The sequence below is a fragment of the Primulina eburnea genome, chromosome 10 (genome assembly GCF_022965805.1).
Source record: "Primulina eburnea isolate SZY01 chromosome 10, ASM2296580v1, whole genome shotgun sequence".
Taxonomy (NCBI): domain Eukaryota; kingdom Viridiplantae; phylum Streptophyta; class Magnoliopsida; order Lamiales; family Gesneriaceae; genus Primulina; species Primulina eburnea.
The window spans coordinates 23,526,001-23,547,205 of NC_133110.1; the positions used below are offsets into that span (position 1 = coordinate 23,526,001).

At 37.0% G+C, this 21,205-nt stretch overlaps 1 pseudogene; it reads right to left on the reverse strand.

Moving 5' to 3' along the window:
- LOC140803227 (anaphase-promoting complex subunit 8-like) overlaps window positions 1-20,717 on the reverse strand; it is a 111,384-nt pseudogene extending 90,667 nt beyond the window's left edge.
- Between the last annotated feature and the right edge of the window lie 488 nt (window positions 20,718-21,205).

Below are 21,205 nucleotides of genomic sequence, written 5' to 3' on the forward strand. Positions count from 1 at the left end.
TCACGTTCATGTGACTGATCAGTCAGCCCCTCGCTTAACTGAGATCAAAAGAAAAATGGAAAGATATGTTTTTCAAAAGGTATTGACAACCTGGGAAAAGATTTATGAATTGAAGATGGTGAGTGATAGTGGTGTCATTCCTACTCGTGCTCAGGAGGCAAGAGCATTGAAATACCTTGCTCGTTTTGAGGTTAGGCATGTTAATGATTTGGTTGAAGACAAATGTCTTTTAGAAGCAATGCTATGGAAGGAGTGGCATGTTGTTGATAAGATCTCAAAGTCAAGGGCATTTGCTGGAGTTCGAATTTATGAGTTAAATGATTGGGTTAGGACATGGCTAGATACAGTTGGATCTATGATTTCTTCTGTACATTGGGAACGTTGGTATTCTTAGTGAAATATTATTTTCAATTTGTTGTGTTCTTATTTTTTTTTTTTTTTGCACTTAATTTTGTTAGTGAAATTATATTACTAATAATATCTTAAGATAGATCAATTAAACCAAGAATATTTCGGAAATAAGAAAACTTAGCCTCTGGTAATGGTTTTGTGAAGATGTCTGCTGCTTGTTGTTCCATTGAGATGTATTCTAATCTGATGTTCTTCTTCAGTGCATGATCTCTGATGAAATGATGTCTGACATCTATATGCTTAGTCCTGGAGTGAAGAACTGGATTGTATGTAATAGCAATTGTACTCGTGTTGTCACAGAATATTGGTGATTCCTTTGCATCAACACCATAATCTTTCAATTGTTGCTGAATCCAAAGTAATTGGGCACAGCAGCTTCCAGCAGCAAGATATTCTGCTTCAGTTGTGGAAGTTGCTATGGATGTTTGCTTTTTACTAAACCAAGAGATCAGTCTGTCTCCAAAAAACTGACATGATCCACTTGTACTTTTCCGATCAAGCTTGCATCCTGCTTAATCTGCATCTGAATAGCCAACTAAATTGAAAGATGAGTCTTTAGAGTACCATAATCCAACATTTTCCGTGCCTTTAAGATATTTCAAGATACGTTTGGCAGCAGAAAAGTGTGATTGCTTAGGATTAGCTTGAAATCTTGCACATATGCATACAGCAAACATAATATCAGGGCGACTAGCAGTTAGGTACAATAATGAACCTATTAAACCTCTGTATAGTGTCGTCTCAACTGATATTCCCCCTTGATCAGTGTCTAATTTAACTGATGAGCTCATTGGAGTGCTTGCTGCTGAACAAGATTCCATGCCAAATTTCTTCAGCATTTCCTTGGTATTTGGTTTGACTGATAAATGTTCCTGAATCCAGTTGCTTCACTTGTAAACCAAGAAAGAATGTCAGCTCACCCATCATGCTCATCTCGAACTTATCCTGCATCAACTTGGAAAATTTCTTGCACAATTTGGGGTTAGTTGACCCAAAAATAATGTCATCAACGTAAATTTGAACAAGTAAGATATGATCATTTTTCAAAAATTTAAACAAAGTCTTATCAACTGATCCAACAGAAAAATCACGATCAGTTAGGAATTTTGAAAGGGTTTCATACCAAGCTCTTGGAGCTTGTTTGAGACCATATAACGCTTTGTTCAAATAATAGACATGATCAGGATAGTTATGATCGACAAAACCTGGAGGTTGTTCAACGTAGACTTCTTCCTGCAATTGGCCATTTAGGAATGCACTTTTCACATCCATTTGATAGACTTTAAAGTTCTTGAAGGATGCATAGGCAAGAAATATTCTGATTGCCTCCAGTCTTGCAACTGGTGCATATGTTTCATCATAATCAATTCCTTCTTCTTGTCTATATCCTTGTGCCACTAGCCTTGCTTTGTTGCGCACAACTGAACCATCTTCATTCAGTTTGTTTCTGTACACCCATTTTGTTCCTATAACAGTTTTAAAAGCTGGTCTTGGAACTAAGTTCCAGACATTGTTATGAACGAACTGATTTAGCTCTTCTTGCATTGCATTAATCCAATTTGGATCAGCAAAAGCTTCGTCAGTTTTTGTTGGTTCTAATTGAGATACAAAAGTAGAATGAGTAAATAGATTGAGCATCTGATTTCTTGTTCTTACTGGATCAGATGGGTTACCTATTACCAGTTCTGGAGGGTATGATTTCTTCCATCTAAGTTCAGCATTTGTTGCTACACTGTCAGCAAATTCTTCGTTAGGTAACTGAATGTTCTCAGTTTCAGTTGGAGCTAATTCAGTTGTTAACTGATTCACATTAGTTTGCTCCACTAAATGATTGTCAAGATTTGCTTCTAATTCAGCTGGTTGATCCAATATCTCAGGTTCAGATGTATGAAGGATATTTTGATTATTACGACTTTCGTCTGAGTCATCATCTTCCAGACTGATATCTGTAAATTGATCAGCTAGCTCAACTTGATCAGTTGGCTTATCAATTAGTGTTGTTTCATCAAAATCAACATGTGCAGATTCTTCAACATTTAAGGTTTTCTTATTAAATACTCTGTAAGCTATGCTAACTGATGAATATCCAAGGAAAATTCCTTCTGCAGATCTTGCATCAAAAGCCTTTAAATAATTTTTACCATTATCATGAATGAAGCATTTACAGCCAAATATTTCGAAGTAAGTGATTATGCTTTTTCTTCCATGCCAGATCTCATATGGTGTTTTCATGTGGTTCTTATTAATCATCGATCTGTTCTGAGTATAGCATGCAGTGTTTACTGCTTCTGCCCAAAATCTTTGAGAAATACCAGAATCAGCAAGCATTGTTCTAGCAGCTTCTTTAAGAGTCCGATTTCTTCTCTCAGCTACACCGTTTTGCTGAGGTGTTCTTGCTGCTGAGAGCTCATGCTTGATTACAGTATTTTCTAAAAAGCTTGAAAGTGTTTGATTGATGAATTCAGTTCCTCGATCAGATCTGATTCGATCAATTCCAACTGATTTTTCATTTAAAAGTCTTTTGAAGAGTTTAATCAGTTGTGCAGTCATATGGTCTTTGGATTTGAGAAATATAACCCAAGTAAATCTTGAAAAGTCATCTACGACCACCAAGGTGTATTTCATTCCCCCTAAGCTCATGACTGGTATTGGACCAAAGAGATCCATGTGCAATAATTCTAAGCATCGGGATGAAGATTTACAGCCTTTGTTTTTGAAAGAAGATCGTACTTGTTTTCCATACTGACATGCTGAGCAAAGTTTTTCTTTTGAAAAATTTATTTTGGGCAAACCAGTTACAAGTTCATGCTTACTCAGATAGGAAAGGGATTTAAAATTTAAATGATTTAACCTTTTATGCCACAACCAGTTTTGAGATGATTTAGATGCAATAAAGCATACTGGTGTATAAGGTTGATCATTCCAGCTGACTTTGTAAGTGTTTCCACACCTTTTGCCAGTTAGAATAATCTCTTCAGTTGAGTTTTTGACTGAACAGGAGTGTTTGTCAAACTGAACTGAGAATCCATTATCGCATAACTGACTAATACTTATCAGATTATACTTGAGATTCTCGACTAATAAAACATCATTAATGGTGAAGTTACCATGGATAAGCTTACCCTTACCCACAGTTTTACCTTTGGAGTTATCCCCAAAACTGATGTTTGGACCAGTGTATTTGACCAGTTGAGATAATAAATTTGAATCTCCTGTCATATGTCGTGAACATCCACTGTCCAAATACCATATTGATCCAATGCTTGTACCTATTTTCTGCAATTAAACACAAAATAAGATTTTGGTACCCTTTTTTTTTTATTTGGGTCCCAAGTTGATTAGTCCTTTAGGAATCCAGACTTGAATCAGTCTAACTGACCGTCCTGTTGCTGTATTCCATATGATCCTTCCTTGTCTGTTTGTGCTTGGTGTATGGTGTGTGGATGATACAACATGTATTTTGCCCTTTTTCAACTGATTGTTCAACCGATATCTTTTCTGAACTGGCTTACTGTTGTAGTAGTTTGAGTAGCCATTTGAATATTTTCTGCTAAGAGTTTTTAGTTGCTGACTCCATGAGTCAGTCTTACTTTTTGGATTATACCCATCCCACATCTATTTCCTTTATTCATATTCTGAGATGGCTGTACAATCAGTTTACTCGACTCTGCTTGTTCTTGTACCATAACTGATTTTACAAAGTGAATATATTTCCCTTTGTTCATATTCAGTTTTGGTTGAGTATCTTGGGAAGACGAATCATCTTTACTACAGAATCCTAAACCAGTTTTATCTTCAACTGATTTCTGAGAATTCTGTATATTAGTTAAAACTTTAGATGATTTGTTCCAAGCCTGAATAATCTCATTGTGCTTTGAATTTTCAAGCAACAATTTTTGAATCATTAATTGATCCCTGCTTCTTTCATTTCTGAGTTCAGCAATCTCCCTTTTCAGACTCAACATATCAACTGATTCATCAGTTTTTGTCTTATTGTCTTTGGGATCATCTTGCTTTGCTCTGATTTTTTCAAATGATAAGGCAAGCTTTTGATACTCACTGACCATGTCATGAAGAGTTGATATGAGTTCTTCTCTTGTAAAATCAGTTGAACTAAAATCAAATACCTGCTGATAGTTTGATTGATCTTCTATGTTATCAGCCATCAGACATTTTACTTCTTCTTCATCCTCACTAGAACTGTAAGAACTTTCTGGTTCTGACTCTTCGCTGTCAGTTTCTGCCCATTTGGCTTTGCTATCTTCAGCTAGGAGTACTTCATGTTTCTTTCTGTAAGGCTTCTTGTCGTCCTTAGATCTTTTCTTATGCTCATACACTTTCTTCTTTCTTTCAGTTGAGACTTGATTATCCTTTTTCGGCTGGAGACAGTTAGCAATAAAGTGACCAGATTTGCCACAATTGTAACATACATTAGACTCTTCTCTAGAGTTGTTTATTTGATAATTCTTCTGAAAATTTCCTTGATTTTTCCTCATGAATCTTCCAAATTTCTTAATGAATAGTGACATAGCATCATTGCTCAGTTGATCAGCAGCTTTCTCAACTGAACCAGTTGGTTCACTTCTAACAGCAGTCAAGGTAGTAGTTGCTGCTGGGGTAGATGGTTCCCCTTCTCGAGTTTGAAGTTCAAACTCATATGCTTTGAGGTCAGCAAATAAATCATGAAGTTCAACTTTGTTCAGATCTTTTGATTCCCTCATTGCCATAGTTTTGACATCCCATTCTTTGGGAAGTCCTCTGATTACTTTCAACGCTACTTCTTTATTTATATACACTTTTCCAAGTGCATTCAGTTCGTTGATGATACAGCTGGTTCTTTCATCATATTCGTGCATTGTTTCTCCAATCTTCATTCTGATGTTGTCGAACTTCTGCACAGCAACTGAAAGTTTGTTTTCCTTGGTTTGTTCATTGCCTTCGCAAAGTTGAATTAACTTCTCCCAAATTTCTTTGGCGGTTTTGCACATTTTGATTTTACTGAACGTTACTTTGTCCAGTGTCTTATACAATATGTCTTTTGCAACATTGTCTAGATTTGCCTTTCTCTTGTCCTCAGTAGTCCACTCATCTCTGGGCTTTTCAATTCGGTGAGGTGCCCCTTCAGTAATAGCAACAGCTGTGTTTGCTTTCAAAATCTTCATGGGTCCGTCGGTTATAACGTACCACATGTCATCGTCTTGTGCAGCTAGATGAGCCTGCATTCTTATTTTCCAATCATCGAAATCTTCTCTGGAGAACATAGGAATCTTATTGAATGAGGGCATAGTGATCAGATTGAGTATAGATAGTCTTTGATAGGATATGCCTTGCTCTGATACCACTTGATAGGATCGGTTATTGACTAAGGAGTGTTTAGAAGGGGGGATTGAATAAACACTTCTATTAATATAAAAGTTCTTTGAAAAAAGATAGTTCAGTTTTATTACAAACTGAACTAAATATCCCGTCGGTCAATAACAATCAGTTAAACTGAATAAGCAGTTGCGGAAAATAAACTGATTGAAAGATAGAATATCTAACTGAAAATGAAAGGCTGCAGTAAAGACAACACAATATGTTTCTGGATGTTCGGAGATTTGAATAACTCCTACGTCACCCCTTCTATCTCAAGGATAGGATATTCACTAAAAGACTTTGATCGAGTACAACACTTGTACAGACCCACTTCAATTAGGACTTATCTATTGCCTAAACTGAAACTCTTAGTATAATACAATGATCTCTGTAAGTAACTGAACTTTAGCACTTGTTGAATTATCAATATTACAGAGTGCTAGTTTGCTCAACTTGTAGCCTTGATTGCTACGAATAAGTCTAATAAGAGTGAACTGAGATTTTGACAGAGTAATAGCAAGTTTGAAATTGATAGATCGTTGTTGTTCTTCAACTGCTCTTTTGTCATATTTATAGACTTGTCTTTCAACGGTAATTTTGAATTTATATATCCGTTGATTGCTTCTTCAATATTCCTTTGGGCAATGTTCTCTTCATTGATTGTGATACGGCGTCTTAAATGCAATAGCCGAAACACATTGTTCTATGTTGTAGTGATCGAGGTGCGACTTTCCATATTCAGTTGCTGATATGATCTTTCCCGAGGTAACTTCAGTTGAGAGATTTTAATATTTTCGGCTGAATGTTTTAACTGATCAGTTCTCAACTGATCAGTTTGTGTTAACTGATTTCAGTTGATAAGTCCAGCTGCCGAATTTGCTTTCGCGTATTAGATGATTTAATCGATTGATTTATGTTTTTGTCAAACTCCAGAATTTAGTTTCCAAAAGAGGAGGTGGTGGGGGTGGTGCATTTCTTTGACTATTCCCTCGGCGATTAACACTGTTCTCTTCCTGATTCTCGATAACGGGTACACGTCTAGGAGGCATTTTATCTGAATGTTTTCCAAATTCTAACGTAACCAACATGCAATTAAATCTAAGTTTCCTAATATACGACATGTCCTAATTCATTTTATCAATTTAAGCATGCAAAGCATAAATACTCAAAATGCTAATAAAAATGCATCATAAACATAATATTCATATCATCATGCAGGTAACATTTTACTAAATCATATAAAACATGTAAACTTACAAATTGAGGCTTGACGACTGATCTTCCCGGCGCTGATGGTGGCACAACCCTTTACAGGACCTTTGCTCTGATACCAACTGAAACGTCCTGTCTTTTTTATTGCTTTAAAAGTACTAAATTTTTTTTTATAAACACTCGATTTTCGACCATGACATATAACTCATGAAAATATTTTTATAAAATATTTTTCCCTTTTTAAAATAAAACAACACCCAACTAGTATTTAAAAATCAAGTGAAATAGTCATAAAACTGAAATCGTCTGCTGTTTACCAAACCTAAAAAGCAATAATTTGAAAAGAATAGCCCATACTAAACGTCTCGAAAAATCTCTCAAATGCATAAATACATAATCTTAAAAATCTTTAACTTAAATCAGTAATCATAAAACGTAATGCAGAAAATAGTAGCGCTGGTCCTTGGGTTGTGTGTGCCTTCAGTCCAGTCAAATCATTCATCAACTCCTCCCTCAATACCACCTGGATCAATCACACCTAGTGAGTCTAAAGACTCAACACACGCCATCATCTTTATATCAAATAATATATATAAAACCACATACAACAGTGAAAATACTTGTTAGTAAAAATAACTTTTCATGAAATGCAAACATGAATTCCCTTTTTCCTCAACATGACATGACATAAAACCTTAAACATGATCATGAACATTTTTTTCCCTTTGTTGAATTCAGATCGTTAATTGTGACTTTCCTAACATGACATGACAGGAAAATCGATGGATCCATCTACGTGAAATCGCAGTACTGGGCGGCGGGGGACACCAGCAACACTCTCACGGGTCAACTGGGCCCTGGCCTATCATGATTGAATAGAAATACGATCGTCGAGGTTCCCTCGGGGGCCTTTTCCCATAAATGGGTTCTTTCTGGGCCTTTTCACCTCACGATATTCCCATTATCACCGTTACCACATATTCGTAATGATGGAAACACGATCGTCGGGCTCCCACTGGGACCATCACCCTCACGACGTCGCCAGCATTAACGAATTAGTCACAATCACTTCACATCCTTCAACATTTTACATTCACATCACTTAGAAAAATCATGAGTAATATTTACATTTCCATTTTTGAAACAAAGCATGCAACATGTATTTTAAATGTCTTCTTAAATCATAAAAATCCCTTAGACATTTAAAAATCATAATTTAATCATGAACAATTCATAAACATTTAAAAATAATCATAATTCCATAAAAACAACATTTAGGGCTCTGCCATTACCACTACTAATTTCCCGGCGTAAAAAGACTGTTTTAACCCTAGACTGGACATTTTACGTTTTCGACCTTTTTTTCTTGATTTCATGACTCTAACATCTCCCAAATAATTATTTAAGCTTACATGAATTTTTCCGTAATTTTATTTAGCTTAAATATTAGACTTTTTCATTTATCTTTAATTAACTGTTTTGACGGTGTTTTAATCCCGAAAAATCCCAAACTTTAATATAAAATTTCTAAATTCTAAATTTAGTATTTTATATTATTTTAGCCCTTATGGACCACGACTCGACCCCCGTGAGCCGTTTTCCAATTTTTCTTTATTTTAAAAAAACTATTTGACACCTACACTTCGACCCCGATCCAACTTTTGATTTTATCGAGTTACCCTCGGACCATAACGAACCAGAACTTGCCAAGCATGTTGGAGTACCCTACTGGACCTAGGAAACTCACGGAAACCTCACCCAAAGCCAAAAACGACAACCCCCTAAGTGACCCCATGCTGGCCGAGACTTTCAAAGTGTGTGGACTCTTCGTTTGTTGTGTTAGGGACCTAGCCAACGACCCTAGCCTCAAACCAGCGTGTTGCGCACCACCTTAGGACCCTAGAAAACCACCCTAGACCAGCCTGTGCCCTTTGCATCGAGCCCCTGACCCCTGAAGCGGTGCGAAGCCTGCACAGCGTTGGGCTGTGCTCTCGGGTGGCTAGGACTCTCCCCAGCCCTGACTGTGAGTCCTAGCTTGGCTAGGACCCTCCCCCTGACTCATGCGAGACTCTAGCCGAGCCCTGGCCCCAGCCAAGGAAAAGCCTCCCCTTAGGACAAGCAACTCGATCGCCCTAACCATGACAGCAACTTTCTGGACTCGGTTTGCTTGTTGTTCTTCCTGGTTTTAGTTGATTGTTGGGTGGTGCTTGGGACTCAAAAACATGTTAAAAACCCTACACGATCTTCCCCTAATCATGGCAGTCCCTTAGTGTAAAGGCGAGAGTCATAGCATCAAACAAGTTAGCATATAGAGATCATGCATATGGAAATAAACGTGAACAGCAAAGTTTCTGTGCTTCATGCTTCATACGAATTAATTTTAAAAATATATATATGGCATGATGGATGAGAAAGGGAAGATTAAGGCGTGTCTTTGCGTATAATACGCTCGAATAATCGTTGACGACGAAGAACGGGATAAATTTTTGCTACTCACTCCTTGAATCCTTTAAAAAAATTTCCTCCAAGTGTGTTGTGTGTGTGCCATGAGATAGGTGGAGTTGGGAGAGAATATTTTTCAGAAAATAAAAGTGGCCGATTTTTTTGTGTGCAAGGTTTATGGTTTTAGGTGTTTTAATATCATATAAACTCTAATTAAGTTACTAACTAGGCTTTCGGCCTATCAAGCCACAATTAAGCCCATTAGTCTTTTAATTAGAATTAAATAAAATATATTAGTAAAGTTTTGGTAAAAAGTTTATTAATTAAATAGCCGGGTTGCCAAAAAGTTCGCATTTTAGTTGAAAAGACAAAACCGATAAAATTTACGACCCGACGTATAAAATCACCTCAAAACCCGTTGTTTTCAAAAATACTAAAAACAACAAATACCTTTCGGTTCCCGTTCTTCGATCGTCACTTGAATATTCCTTAAAAATACAATTTTATGCATGATGACAATAAAAATCTCACTTAACATATAAACACGTACGTCACATAATTAATTAGGAATTAAAATCAATTAATTACTCATTTTTCATTATTTCCTAGATTCGCGTGCAGTTGGATTACGTCGTCTTAATTTTGGACCTTACAAATTGTATAATGGAGAATTTAAATTCTCATTTTTCCAAAAGTTTTGAACCATTACTTCCAGCAACAGCCAAAGTTCAATCAGCCAAGAAGTAAACCAACAATCGAAATACAAATTCAGCCCACATGTAAGTGTGGGAACCAACCAAATACAGAGAGTAGCAGCGCAAGAATGCTGCTTTCTTCCCAGTCTGATCCCGTAGCACATGAGCAGCCCTCCTATACTCCCTGCAGTCAAAATAATATTTTGCCAGCAGATAGATATCAACGTCAATCGGATCACAATCAAATTCTTCCATCCCCATCTTTGTCGGCGTGGAAACATATGGCAACCCCGCAGAAGGGGTGACCGAGGAATCTCCGGCATTAGTGCTCTGGAACCGACGACAGTTGCTGGAGCTACCACGCTGGAATCTGGTATGTGACGGGTTGTGCTTTAAAGGGTCTTGTTCTATTCCCATCAATTGCTCTACTGCCCTGAAGAATCGAGAATCATGAAAACCAGAAAGAAAATGCAGGGTCTTGTAACTGATCGGAAAATCCTTGAACTGTAAAAAGATGAGTTTCTGAAGTGGTTAATGTTAGAGTAGATGCCCTGCAAGCCAACTGTTGGCTAGGGATTTTATTGACTCAAGTGTAATAAACAATCTTTATTTTAATATAATTCGTTATTTCATGGTTTGTTATTTCTTTATCTGTATAACCATGTTATCAAACATAGATAAAGACCTTGATTATACTTTAATACAAATGAATCGTAATTCGATGTTGAAACTCGTTTGTAAATACTGTATGATCTAAATTCGTTCCTAGTCGATTCAGCCGCCTAAAACATGGATAAAGGTCGTTTGAGCTCGAGACTAGCATCTGTGATGTTGTGTACTGCGTTTCTTGGTAAGGGCATGGAGATGTCCAAACATGCAGATGGGTAGTCATATGATGATTATACCGAACAACCGTCCATCGGACTTTCCAAGTGGTTATCATTCATCGAGAGGATAAGTTCGTGGTTATGATTGTACACCATTAGTCCTTACGACCCGGGACAACACTGAGGCTCTATATGCAAGGGCTGTGCTTTGAATCGTTTACCGGCTCCAGGAGATTCATCAGGTGGCGAGGTTGGGTACATTTACGACACATATAGGATCCAATGCATTGTAGTCGGGGATTCACCGCTCACCTACGGGTGTGGTTATCCTATGTGATCTAATGAAATAATAGTGCATGGAATCTCTGGCCAGAGTACGAGATGTACGTTGGAGAAGGAGTTCTCCAAATAGTACACGGGATGCCACTATTATAGTTATCACATAGTTATCGAATTAATATGCAACCCTTGATGAACCAATGGTTGCAGATTCGATCGGGATATATGAGATGGAGGGACCGTACTGTACGCTAATCATAATCGACTGGTTCTTGCAGGCACTATCAGTGATACCTAGGGGATCATGGGGCGATGCTACTAGACGCTCTTACATGATTCGATGGGTGCAATTAGAAATGTGTTCTGACATTCTTGATCAATGCGTTGACAAAAAGAATGGGGCTAACTAGGGTAAGCCTGAATAAGAATAAATGTTATTCTGAATCACAAGGAGTTGTGAACCAACGGCTAGCTGTATCCCTGAATCATTGAGGGTCACACAAATACTGGATCGTTTGTTCCCGTTGAGAGAATAAATTCAAGAAGTTGAATTTATATAATATAGTAAATTCAAGGAGTTGAATTTATGATAATTAAATTTTGAGAGAACAAATTCAAGTAGTTGAATTTATAAAATTTGAGAATTTAATTTATTAAACTCAAATGTTGGGTTTATTAAATATTAAATTTTGGAGGTGATAAAAATTTAAGGAGTTGAATTTATAATTTAAATAATAAATTCAAATGTTGAATTTATAATGTATTTAATTTATTAAGCTCAAAAGTTGAGTTGATTAATTAATAAATTAAATATGGTGGATAATATGTTTAATGAGCTTGTAGGGGTACAAGTCCAACATATTAAATAATTAAAGATTTAATGAACTTTGATTAAATTAATTAAACTAGTTGGACTAGCTCAATTAATTAAATCAAGCCCATTAATGTTAATTATGTAATTAGAGTTTAATTTAATTATAAATACACATTAAAAGTCAAACCCTACACACCACCACCTCACAATTTACGTGAGCCTCCACTCCCAAAAAGAAGAAAAACGGCCACCTCCTTTGGAAAAGTTTTTTTTTTGAGCCGTCTCTCAATTATTTTCTCTCCTAAGCAAATATCTTCCATATTTTCTAGTGCAAATTTGCAGAGGAACATACAATTCAGTCGTGGACCTGATTAGACGAAACGAAAGGAGTCTTTTGAACAAAGTTCGTAGGGATTCATCAAGAGCCAGATCTGTAATATCGGATCGGTTGGTGTCCAGTGACTAATTCACCAAAGGTATAACGATTCTAATATCCTATGTATGTTTTGTTAAAATCATACGAGCGCCTAAAGCAAAATTATTTTGTTTTTCAAAATAAAATAAAAATTTTAAAACTTCCGCTGCGTTTCGGCGTATAGAAAACCAGATCCAACAGTGGTATCAGAGCCAGGTTTTTTGAATCGTATGATTTAAATTATATTGAATAATTTATTTCTAACCACACAAGAAAATTTTCAGAAAAATTGATTCACCATAGAATTATTTTTTTTTGAAAAACAAAAAAAAAATTCGCATCTGCCCGGAACTGTTCCGAGCAGACCTGCGCACGGGGAAGTGCGCACAGGGCAGCGTCCAGCGCGCGGCGGCGCGCACGATGTGCTCCGCACGCCGCGCGCTACGCAGCGCCGCGGACGCACCGCGCGCGGCGCCGCGCGCGCCTGCGCGCAGGAATACCGCCACTGCCCGAAACGTTCGGGCAGCGGGCGGGCAGTGGGGGCGACTGCCCGGGATCGTCTCGGGAAGCGTTCTGATTGGTGGTCTTGAATTGTTTGGGCCCATGTTGCAATTTTCTGATTTTTCAAAATTTTGGGTAAAATTGATATTTTTGAAAATTGGTTCGATTTTTATTTTGGAAAATTAATTTTTGGAAAATTTATAATTTTCTTGTAAAATAAATAATTAGAATATGATTTTAATTATTTATGGTAAAAATGAGTTTTTACAAGAAATCAATTATTATTGATTTAATAGGAAATTAAATAAAAGAGTTTATTTAATTTATTAAATCCTTTAATAATTGTGGTGGTTAGTGATAAATTATTAGATATATGATTTATCAATTAATTAAATTGTTTAATTAAATTGATGTTAATATTGGATATTAAATGCATGAAGGATGATCGAGAGCCTTGACTAATGTATTAGGTGTATGTTAGGATATTTTACTATTTTATTCGTTTTTTTAATATTTGATATTATTAAAGTGGGCCTGGTTTATGGCCCGTTCCCGCCCCATGAGATGTATCCCTTATGTGCCATGGCTATTTAAATGTAATATTAGAAATAGTGGGAGATCAAGACTGGAAGATGGTTGGCCCGATGATCAAGACGAAGACATTTAAAATATCGGAAGCTCTTGTAATAGTTGCATTTGCATCCCTGCATTCACCTATGTTTTGGACCAGGATCCATGTATGGCTCACATGGATCTAATAGTGTTGGCGATCGATCATCCTTATTTATTGTTGAATGTCATATTATGATATATGTGATATATAGTAGTATGCATGTATGTATATTATTATATAATATAGTTGCATGAATCCGGCAAACATACAAACTCGTGGCACGCGATTTTTAAATTAAAATGATTAGACAATATTAAAATTAAAATCCCTCATTTTGAATATGATTCAAAATTTATATCAAATCGAAAAAGTAAAAATTAAAAGAGTTTAATTTTTCCTTGCCTTCCATCAACCATGGTTGCATGTTGATCGCTACCCGCGGACAATGTCTGGCTCATATTATTGGGGAGGCATGTACGCGGGAAAGCTGTGACTTCCATCGGACATATGATGTGAATTGAGTGGAACTCTCATGACTTCGGCTCATATTATTGGGGGAACTCATGACGACCGTCCACTATAATTCAAAATTGATGGGTTGGTTTGACACGTGAAAATAAACGACGTCATATTATTGGGTCCTTATTAAACGTGAGGCAAAACACGTGGAGGTTGCATAGGGATGCAATTGGACTCTACCTTTTAGAAATTATAATTGGCTGATATTATTCGGGATTATAATTGGCTAATTGGACTCTACGTGTCTACTAAGGAAATACGATTTTCCTTTTTCATCAGAGGGTGGTGAAAATGTCAAAATAGTGGGAGGGTAATTTATAAAATGAAATCCATATTATATATTTTAGAATTATTTTAAAATTATCAGTAACCTTTATTTGTTTTCATTTTCAGTATATTTACGATGTCTACTCGTAACCCGCTTTCAATCATTCTCGATCAAAACAAATTTACTGGCCCTAACTATCATGACTGGCTTCGAAACTTAAAGATTGTTCTGAACTCCGAAAGGATTGCATATGTGCTTGATAAGAAGCCACTTAAGGAGGCGGCTCCTGATATCAGTAGGACTGAATTAGCTAAGCTTGAGAAACATTGGGATCATGATCTCCAAGCTAAGAGCTATATGTTGGCTTCTATGTCGAATGAACTTCAGAGGAGGTTCGAGGAGGCGGTGAATGCTGCTGACATTCACCTTCATCTGAAAGAATTGTATGATGTACAAACTCGTTCAGAAAGACATGCGACTGTTAAAGAACTCATGACTACACGCTTGCGAGAGGGGACTTTGGTCCATGAGCATGGTGTTAGGATGATTGGGCTCATTGAGAAGTTGGTGGGACTCGACTTGGTTATTCCTAGTGAGCTCTCGACTGATATTCTCTTACTGTCTTTGCCTGCCTCGTTCGATGGATTTGTGGTTAATTTTAATATGAACAAGCTTGAGGCCACCCTTGAAGAATTGGTCAATATGCTTACTAATTATGAGACCACAATTAAAAAGGAAAAGCATGTTCTTCTAGTGGGTTCTTCGTATGGTACGAAAAAGGGAGCCCCAAATAAAGGCAAGAAGCGTTCTGCCCCTCCAAAGAAGAACAAGCCCAAAAAAAAGCCATACAAGAAAGCAAATCCGGGGCCTACAAAGCCTGACAAGTCAGAGCATGTCTGTTTCCACTGCAAAAAGCCTGGACATTGGAGGCGTAATTGCGAGGAGTATCTTGCCCAGAAGCGTTCTGGCAATGGTATGTTTTATATTGAATTTAATGTTTCTATTAATTCCTCTTCTTGGGTATTGGATACCGGATGTGGTTCTCATCTATGCAATGATTTGCAGGTGATGGGAAGAAGCAGGATGCTTAGAGATGGTGAGACCTTTCTAAGACTAGGAAATGGAGCAAGAGTTGCTGCCACTGCCATTGGAGATGTTACTTTAATTTTGGACAATAATTTTAAGTTGTTTTTGAGAGAAGTCTTATTTGTTCCTGAATTGGTTAAAAACATTATTTCTATTTCTATGCTTGATAGGGATGGTTATTCTTGTGTTTTTGCTAAAGGTGTTTGCAATTTATACAAGAATGAATGTTTGATTGGAACTGGAGAATTAACAAACGATTTCTATAACTTAAAATTGAAAGATATTCCGTTAAACAATGTCCAAGCGCATACAAAAAGAACAACAAACAAAAGAAAAATAGAAGATCCAAATCCCGCACAAATATGGCACGCTAGACTAGGTCATATTTGTCAAAGAAGGATGCACAAGCTAGTGGGAGAAGGCATGTTTGACTTGTCAGACATAAATTCTCTACCAACTTGTGAGTCCTGTATAAAAGGAAAAATGACTAAAACTCCATTCAATGGAAACGTGGAACGTACGCATGGTCTACTGGATTTGATCCACACGGACGTTTGTGGCCCGCTAAGTGTTAGCACAAAATTTGGGCATTCCTACTTCATTACCTTTACTGATAACCATTCGAGGTATGGGTAAGTTTGTTTGATGAAACACAAATCTGAAGCATTTGAAAAGTTCAAAAAATTCAGATCTGAAGTAGAAAATCAGCTAGAAAGAAGTATTAAGGCACTTCAATCTGATCGAAGTGGAGAATACTTAAGTGCTGAATTTTTGGGTTATCTAAAAGAGAATGGGATTCTCTCACAGTGGACTCCACCAGCAACACCACAATTGAATGGTGTTTCTGAACGTCGAAATCGAACCTTGATGGACATGGTTCGATCTATGATGTGATTCACTGAATTGCCTATATCGTTTTGGGGCTTTCCGCTTGAAACTGCGGCAATGTTGTTGAATAATGTCCATACAAAAGCAGTGGATAAAACACCATATGAGATATGGATGGGAAAAACTCCCAAATATTCATACATGAGAATATGGGGATGTCCTGCTTACGTGAAGCAGACCGTGGGAGACAAATTGGATAGTAGATCCACTTTGTGCTACTTTGTAGGATATCCAAAGAATTCTGTTGGATATTATTTCTATCATCCAAATGAAGCAAAAGTGTTTGTTTCAAGAAATGCCACCTTTTTGGAAAAAGAATTTCTATTAGATAGAAAAAGCAAGATGATAGAACTTGAAGAAATTCAAGATACTCCGTCAACTATAGAAGTTGAACCCATTTCCCAAGAATCAGTAGTTGAAGTACAATCTTCTAGAAGGTCTGATAGGGTTATTAGACCACCTGCAAGATATACGTTTCTTCATGAACAAGGCCATGATGAGTCTTGTGTTGGATGTGATCCAATGAATTTCAAAGAAGCATTATCTGATACTGATTCAACCAAATGGCTTGAAGCCATGCAGTCAGAAATGGACTCTATGTATTCAAACCAAGTCTGGACATTAGTGGATCCACCTGAGGGAATCATTCCCACAGGATGCAAATAGATCTACAAAAGAAAGCTTGGGGCGGATGGGAAGGTAGTGACCTTCAAAGCAAGACTAGTTGCAAAAGGTTATACTCAAAGGCAAGAGTTGACTATGAGGAAACTTTTTGACCAGTTGCTATGTTTAAGTCCATTAGAATACTACTAGCCATAGCAGCATGGTATGACTATGAGATATGGCAAATGGATGTAAAGACTGCTTTCCTCAATGGAGACATCAAAGAAGAAATTTATATGTCTCAACCCGAGGGATACACATCAGAAAAAAGTGAGCATAAGGTATGAAAACTTCAGAGATCAATATATGGTCTCAAGCAGGCATCAAGGAGTTGGAACCTCAGATTTGATAGCACTATCAAAGAGTTTGGTTTTGCTAAGAATCATGAGGAACCGTGTGTGTACAAGAAAGTTAGTGGGAGTGCAGTGACATTCCTAGTACTTTATGTTGATGATATCCTGCTCATTGGGAATGATGTAGGATTACTGCAATCAACTAAAGTATGGTTAGCCAGTAAATTCTCCATGAAGGACATGGGTGAAGCATCCTATGTATTGGGAATACAGATCTATAGAGATAGATCAAAAAAGATGTTGGGGCTCACCCAAGCCACATATATCGATACCATTATAAAACGATTATCTATGTAAGAGTCCAAGAGAGGATACTTACCAATGTGTCATGGTATTACTCTATCTAAAGCTATGTGTCCCAAAACTGATGAAGAGATAGAGATGATGACACGAATTCCATATGCGTCAGCCATTGGTAGTATCATGTATGGTATGATATCGACACGTCCTGACATTGCTTATGCTTTGAGTGTTACAAGCAGATATCAGGTGAACCCTGGTCCAATGCATTGGAAGGCCATGAAAGACATTCTTAAGTACTTGAGAAGGACTAAGAACTTGTTCATGGTCTATGGGGGTGGAGATTTAAAATTGGAAGGCTACACTGATTCTAGCTTCCAATGTGATGTAGATGATTTGAAATCGACCTCTGGTTTTGTATTCATATTTAATGGTACTGCTGTCTCTTGGAAAGGTTCCAAGCAAGACACCGTTGCGGATTCCACCACTGAAGCTGAGTACATTGCTGCATCAGCTGCAGCCAAAGAGGCAGTCTGGATGAGGAATTTTGTCCAAGAGTTGGACGTTATTCCTAATGGAGTTGATCAAGTCCCGGTGTACTGCGACAACACTGGTGTCATTGCGCAAGCAAAGGAACCGAGGTCTCATCAGCGATCCAAACATGTACTGAGGAAATTCCACATCATCCGGGAGATTGTGGGAAGGGGAGACATATCAGTCGAAAGAGTCCCTTCTGCAGATTACGTTGCCGATCCACTTACGAAGCCCTTGCCAGGACCATTGTTTGAGACGCATCGCGAATCAATGGGATTAAAGTTTATGGGTAGTTGGCTCTAGGGCAAGTGGGAGATTGTTAGAGTAGATGTCCTGCAAGCCATCTGTTGGCTAGGGATTTTATTGACTCAAGTGTAATAAACAATCTTTATTTTAATATAATTCGTTATTTCATGGTTTGTTATTTCTTTGTCCGTATACCCATGTTATCAAACATAGATAAAGACCTTGATTGTACTTTAATAAAAATGAATCGTAATTCGATGTTGAAACTCGTTTGTAAATATTGTATGATCTAAATTCGTTCCTAGTCGATTCAGCCGCCTAAAACATGGATAAAGGTCGCTTGAGCTCGAGACTAGCATCTGTGATGTTGTGTACTGCGTTTCTTAGTAAGGGCATAGAGATGTCCAAACATGCAGATGGGTAGTCATATGATGATTATACCGAACAACCCTCCCTTGGACTTTCCAAGTGGTCATCATTCATCGAAAGTATAAGTCTGTGGTTATGATTGTACACCATTAGTCCTTTACGACCCGGGACAACACTGAGGCTCTATATGCTAGGGCTGTGCTTTGACTCGTTTACCGGCTCCAGGAGAGTCATCAGGTGGCGAGGTTGGGTACAGTTGCGACACATATAGGAGCCAGTGCATTGTAGTCGGGGATTCACCGCTCACCTACGGGTGTGGATATCCTATGTGATCTAATGAAATAATAGTGCATGGAATCTCTGGCCAGAGTACGAGATGTACGTTGGAGAAGGAGTTCTCCAAATAGTACACGTGATGCCACTATTATAGTTATCACATAGTTATCGAATTAATATGCAACCCTCGATGAACCAATGGTTGCAGATTCGATCGAGATATATGAGATGAAGGGATCGTACTGTACGCTAATCATAATCCACTGGTTCTTGCAGGCACTATCAGTGATACCTAGGGGATCATGGGGCGATGCTACTACACGCTCTTACCATGATTCGATGGGTGCAATCAGAAATGTGTTCTGACATTCTTGATCAAAATGTTGATAAAAAGAATGGGGCTAACTAGGGTAAGCCCGAATAAGAATAAATGTTATTCTGAATCACAAGGAGTTGTGAACCCACGGCTAGCTGTATCCCTGAACAATTGAGGGTCACACAAGTACTGGATCGTTTGTTCCCGTTGAGAGAATAAATTCAAGAAGTTGAATTTATATAATATAGTAAATTCAAGGAGTTGAATTATTATAATTAAATTTTGAGAGAATAAATTTAAGTAGTTGAATTTATAAAATTTGATAATTTAATTTATTAAACTCAAAAGTTGGGTTTAATAAATATTAAATTTTGGAGGTGATAAAAATTCAAGGAGTTGAATTTATAATTTAAATAATAAATTCAAATGTTGAATTTATAATGTATTTAATTTATTAAGCTCAGAAGTTGAGTTGATTAATTAATAAATTAAATATGATGGATAATATGTTTAATGGGCTTATAGGGGTACATGTTCAACGTATTAAATAATTAAAGTTTTCATGGACTTTGATTAAATTAATTAAACTAGTTGGACTAGCTCAATTAATTAAATTAAGCCCATTAATGTTAATTATGTAATTAGGGTTTCATTTAATTATAAATACACATTAAAAGTCAAACCCTACACACCACCACCTCACAATTTACGTGAGCCTCCACTCCCAAAAAGAAGAAAAACAGCCACCTCCTTTGGAAAAGTTTTTTTTTTGAGCCGTCTCTCAATTATTTTCTCTCATACGCATATATCTTCCATATTTTCTATTGCAAATTGGAAGAGGAACATACAATTCAGTCGTAGACCTGATTAGACGAAACGAAAGGAGTCTCTTGAAGAATGTTCGTAGAGATTCATCAAGAGCCAGATCTGTAATATCGGATCGGTTGGTGTTCAGTGATTAATTCACCAAAGGTATAATGATTCTAACATCCTATGTATGTTTTGTTAAAATCATACGAGCGCCTAAAACAAAATTATTTAGATTTACCATTTGGAAGTTGTGTATAGGCCACAATCACTGAGGTGGCGGACGGCGGCGCGAAGCTCGGTACGACAAGTTTCTTTAGAGGACATTGTTCAGGAGGATTTTGCTTCCCGTCCTGTTAATTCTTCAAATCTCTCTCTCACTCGTTGCGTGTGTTCGGAGGGATTTTCGTGCGAATAAAAGGTTGCTGGGTTTCAAAGGTGAAGCTCATATGGTGAAATTTGAACTCGAGAGGGAACGCAAAGGAGGAGGGATGGGTTGGAATCTGTCGACGGCGCGGCGCCGCCGCCTTGTGCAGTGGTTTAAGCTCAAATAGTAAATTGAATTTAGATTTTTTCTTTTTTCTTTTTTTCTTTATTTTGCAAACGAGGACTTAAAATGTAATTGTGTATACCCTCTTACAAATATGAAAATTTCAATTAGTAAAAAAATAAAGCTAAAAAATGAATATCAAATAAGAACAATACGAAAATTTTAATTAGTAAAAAATTAAAGCTAAAAAAAGGAATATCAAATAAGAACAAATGTACAAAATTGTGCATATTATAAAAGCAATCAAAAAAATTATGAGAGAAAAGTGAGTTCAGATAATGGCTTTGAATTATATTATTCATAAATGAGAATCAAAATTTATAAGATACAATTATATAATACAAATATGTAGAAAGAAAAATTGAGATATCTATCTTAATAGAAAATATATCTACATGATAACCTAGATTGTTAGAGTAGATGCCCTGCAAGCCAACGGTTGGCTAGGGAATTTATTGACTCAAGTGAAATAAACAATCTTTATTTTAATATAATTTAACTTTTAATGGTTTCGTTATACTTTATC